Genomic DNA, 5,177 nt, shown 5'->3' with positions numbered 1-5,177 from the left:
TGAAAGCCTGAGCACCTTTCTGTTAGTGAATGTACGGCCGCGGCCGGGTGGTACCTGCACCAAAAACTTTTGCCTTCTAGAGATTTGCGGGTCAGTTTACTGCTGAAGTGTTGCAGTGAGTTCTTACCCTCTAGCAGTTCTTGAGGTTTCACTACAAAACTCCCATCTTCCTCGTCTGCAGGTGAGCTGCGTCTGGAGGAGCTCTACAGCCCGTCCCACGAGGGCTCCTGTCACACCAGGGAGCGGTCGCTCCTGCTGCTGCCATGGATGAGCAGAACCGCTGGGACGCCTGGGAACGAGCTGCAGAGAGCCAGCCTTGCTTGTGCGGCTGTGGCGCGGGGTATGATGCAAATCTGAAACGACCGTTCACAGTCAGAAAGAAAACAGGGGAGGCAGAGGAGCGCAAAACCCAAGGAATTACATTTTAAAAGCTTTTGGCCACCTATGCAACTGATGCAGATTGATTTCAGTGGGGATTCGCTAGCCTCAGCCAAAGACCTGGCTCTCGGTATTTTAGCATTCTTCCTCTTCTTCACCCAAAAAATGCAATAAGACTTTTAAAAAAACCCCAAACCCCAAATACTAAAAAGCCCAGTTTTTCTTATAGCTTTGCTGTGACATTTCATAAAGCAGATAATTGTAGAGGAGATAAAAACCCCTGGCATTTTTGAGCGGAGAGAGTGGAGATAATTTGCGTATAGGTCAAGAAATACCAATGTTCATTGTTTACTTTTTCGCTGAAGTGCTTCGAAAACATCCAGTTGAATTCAGAAACAAAGCTGGAAGCAGAAGGGACAGAGCTGATTCCTACTGCAGGTTCAATTAAAACAACATGGCCTCTTTTTTTTGCTGGGACATTATAAAATATTAGGATGCTGTTAAAGCAACGTAAATCAGAAGAAAGGGAAGTTGCAACAGGAAAACAGGACAGCATTCTGTGTCTGTAATCACGTTAGTTCTAACTGGCTAATTGAGTTATAAGTAAGAAATTGCTTTGGAGAACTTGAGGCCCACATCAATGCAAATCAGCATTTTTCAGTCATCACTAGCTATTTGCAGGCAGAGTAATCTGATAATAACAATGAACTAGTAATGATTTACTAGATTTATTGCATTTTTCACCCTGTGTGCCTTCCAAGCATTTAATTTGCAAGGTTTGTCAGTTAATACCTCCATCTGTGCTAACAAAAATTCCCTCTCGTCTCTCAAACTTTATTAACCTGGCAAGAACATCAAAGATAGCATCCTGCATCTCAATACATAATCATTGCAGAAAGTATTTTATTCATAAAAAGAAGCATGTGACCTTTGGAGAGAGAGTCTCTGTATCATTTACAGCCCCTAGAGGTGATGATCGGAGCAGGAGAGCTGCCCTTGCTCCGTTGGCCTCTGTGGAGAGCAATTGCACGTGTTGCCTCAAAAATCACATAGCAATTAGTCACGGACCTCTTGAATCCTGATCCAGCCTCTTACAGAGAAGCCTGGTCTCTACATTTAAATCAGTTGCAAATAAAGCTGATCAAATATCCCGTTGAAATTCTGATAGAAAAAACCATCTTGCCTTTTTTTTTTTTTAAAAAAAAATCTTTTTAAGCAGCTTTGATGAGGACAGGAGCCTGTGCACCCGAATTTCATGTCAGGAGATTTCCTTCCTTGCCTTTCACCACAGCAGTTTCATTGTGCAAACTGCAGAACTGAGCCCCCGGCATTTACAGGAGGTTTCAGTTATTTGTTTTTGGTGATTTGTCCAGGAATTTGTTGGCAAGGAATTTCTCTTGAATACGCGTGTCTGGGGACAGATTCCCTACCTGGCCTAAATCAATATTAATTTGCAAACGCTGAAGAGCTGTACCTGTTCTACATGCATGGGGTTTTGGGGTTTTTTTGTCTTTTTTTTTTCAGTATCACTAGCTGTATGGGTGGCTGAACAGTCTTTTAGCGGAAACCCAAAGAGCATTCAGCTGTATCTCTCTCCCTGTGCGTGCCGTCAGCTCAATTACACAGGGAGACTTTTTCCTAGTAGCCATCCAGCTCTAGTTTAGCTTTTTCTGTCGGGACAATCCTGCTGTCCCCTGCTGCTGTGGAAGATTGCAGGTGCTGAGCTTGGCCGGCTCCAGCTGAGCCCAGACTGGCCTCGCCGTCCTTCATGGGCAAGCTCTGCCACATGCCGGGGCAGCCAAAATGAACGGGAAAGGGGAGAAAAGGCAGGGAGGGAGGGAGTACACCTACTGCAGACATCAGGTGGAAACAGCTGGGCTCCCATTTTTGTTTACTTGCGGCTTTGGGCTTGAAGTTTGCTTCAAGTTTTGCCACTATTGCTGGCCTGTATTAGCAACAACGCCAACAATATTTCATTCAAATGCTCCTAGATGTTCTCGTGCGGTGTTTAAGGCGTGTGCATAAATTATACACCAATGTCTGAATGCCACAGTGTCCCTCATCACAGAAAAAATTGAGTTTGGGACCTGCTGTGATTTGTTTCAGGCTGTTGAGAAATTCCCATTTCCTGAAATGAATCTTTTTCTTGTTCTAGGAAGTGCAGAAGGTGACCTACATTCACAGGCTTATTATCAGCTCTTTGATGAAAGGATTCCTCTGTGTGTGCAGTTCTAGGTGCAAAGAAGCTAACAAGGAAATAGAGGGGAAAGGAAATCTGTGCCTGCAAACATCGCGTAAGTGATGATAAACTGCCAGAGCAAATGCCGCCTGAGGCACATCAAGCCTCTGCTATCCTCTTCTGGTATTTACATTATTTCCACAATACACACACCTTAGGTACCCGCAAGGAGACCAGCGTAAAGTGGGAGACTGCAGCATTAGGATTCCTAGCCGCTCCAGGAGGCTGCTGGATTTCAATATGTTCTCCCATATGCTTTAACACTTTTGCATTTCTTCCATCTGTTTCTGGGAAATGTGAAGGAATTTAACGATCTTTTCTAGGGTTATTAAACCAACAGCTGTTGTCATTAATAGAGGACATTCTTTACGGCAGTGTGCAAATTCCAGTGATAAATCCAGCCCTGCCACCCTGTATTTCTTTTTAATGAATACAGCATTTGTACTGAAACTGAGGTTATGAATACGGTGGGTTCTTAAACTATTACTTTATGATATAGCTTTGGCATAAAAATAGGGTGCGCTTTTTTCTCCTCTTGTTCCTGATTGCTTTTGCTATGGAATACATTTTATGCTGCGTGAGTCAGAAATGTTTTCTTTTGTTTTCATTTTTCTTCCTTCTCCCTTCTCCTCTTTTTGTTCTCCCTCCCCAAAAACAAGCTGAAGAACTGTGGAAAAGGTTGCTCAAAAGAATGGAATACATCACAACCGAATAGCAATTTTTTGGTGAAGTTTATTTGCAGGAAGAAATCATATTTTCCTGTTCATTTTAAAGGTTCTCGTGGCATGCAAAATTGATGGTGACTTTCATTGTATTTGCAGTGTATTTTTGCCTTCAGTGACTTATTGTCCTGCATCGTAATGAAGACTGTAAATATCTGCTTGGATACACTTTATGTCTAATTACACACTACCCTCTTTTTCAATACTGTCACTTAATACGGTATAATAATGAGCTTTTTTCCTGCATCACACTGATTTTCCTACTATTTTTAAGTAGTAACATAACCCAACATAACAATTAAAATTTTGAGCTCAGTGAAATACATAATGTAAGGTCATGGTATTGTATGTACTTGCATAGTGGCCCCGTATCTAATAATTTCAAAAACTTTTCTGTAATATTTAATATTCTCTTGAAGGCTTTAAGAGCTGCCTAGCACCTGCAAGTGGAAAGGACAGAATATTCCAGGGCAGCAGAATCTTCTTTGGGCAGTCTTGCTTTGTCATGGACGGCTGTCGTTCCAGGCTTGTGAAATGCAGCAAGATTTGGTGTCCTTAAATCAGACTCAAAATGAGATGTGATTTAAACTTATGTCCCATTTAGTCTGGATTCACAGAATATGAGTATCTGGCTGTACTGTAGGAGTCAGAATAAATAGGTTTCGACACATTCATCTCGCTGGGCTGCAAATCTAAGTGATTAAATAGTGGAACTGTAAAATGTACCTGATTATTGTCAAATACTGTTTGTAACCAGCTTAATTTCGCTCTAGAGAAGGACAAGTGGAGTCCTGATTTCTGCAGTTTGGAGACTCCAGCAGAGACGGCTCTAATCCCCTTCCCCACTTCTCCAGAAGCCTGTTCCAGCCTGTGACCACCCTCTCGGTAAAGAAATGCTTCCTCATGTCTGACCCTCCGCTGGCGCAGCTTTGAGCCGTTCCCAGGCGTCCTGTCCCCGGATCCCAGGAGAAGAGCTCAACACGTCCCTCCTTAGGAAGCTGCAGGGAGCCAGGAGGTGGCCCCTCGGCCTCCTTCTCTCCAAAGGAGACAGACACCGAGCCCTCGGCCACTCCCAGAGGACATGCCTTCCAGCCCCTTGCCAGCTTGGTTGCCCTCCTCTGGCCATGTTCATGGACCTTCACATCCTTCTCCAGTGGTGGGGCACTGCACAGTGCTCCCAGTGAGGCCGCACCGACGCCGGACACAGCGGGACCATGACACGTTCCTCTGTGGCTGATGTTTTGGTGGGGGGTGGGTATTTGAATGAAAGCAATTAACAGTAGAAAACCACTGTCTGCTAACATCACTTTCAAAATGTTTGAAGTATTTCAACTAGTGTTAAAATTGGATATAAACAGCCAGGAGACTTCTGATGAATTTCACTTAGGAGTAATCACTGCATTTGTGTCATTAATAAACGAAAACAAGAAGAAAATGCTTTTCTGTTGTCTTCTGTGTCTTATTCATCTTGCACCTTAAAAACCAAAGCACAAAACGAAGTAGTTTTTCATCTTGACTGAAATGCATTTTAAAATTAATTGTTTTACTGGCTTGAAAGCTTCCTAAATTGGATTAGAATCCCATATATATACCAGCCACAGGTAATGGGTGATCTGGCCTGTTTGTTATCTTTCTAATGATTTTCTCACCTAGCATTTTAATTAAAATAATCCCTACACTGACATTGTAAGCAGAGATGGGCAGGAGCTGAAATATTCTCTCTGCCATGGGAGAAGATTTGGGCTGAAATTACCAATTTAAGGGGGATTTACCGAACCTGCACAAAATGCAGATATTGGAACCTGAATTAATTAGCATGGAGATGTCTGAGCATGGTT

General features: G+C 43.1%; 1 long non-coding RNA gene across 1 annotated transcript; it reads left to right on the top strand.

Annotated features, from left to right (window-relative positions):
• The first annotated feature begins 208 nt into the window (after nucleotides 1-208).
• On the top strand, nucleotides 209-4,651 carry LOC141746649 (uncharacterized). Its single transcript, XR_012588433.1, has 3 exons — nucleotides 209-340; nucleotides 2,534-2,672; nucleotides 4,113-4,651. It is a non-coding gene; the product is annotated as an uncharacterized LOC141746649 (long non-coding RNA).
• The last annotated feature ends 526 nt before the right edge of the window (nucleotides 4,652-5,177 follow it).

This window comes from Larus michahellis, chromosome 7, assembly GCF_964199755.1.
Source record: "Larus michahellis chromosome 7, bLarMic1.1, whole genome shotgun sequence".
Lineage (NCBI taxonomy): Eukaryota > Metazoa > Chordata > Aves > Charadriiformes > Laridae > Larus > Larus michahellis.
This window is presented reverse-complemented; position numbering and strand designations above follow the sequence as displayed.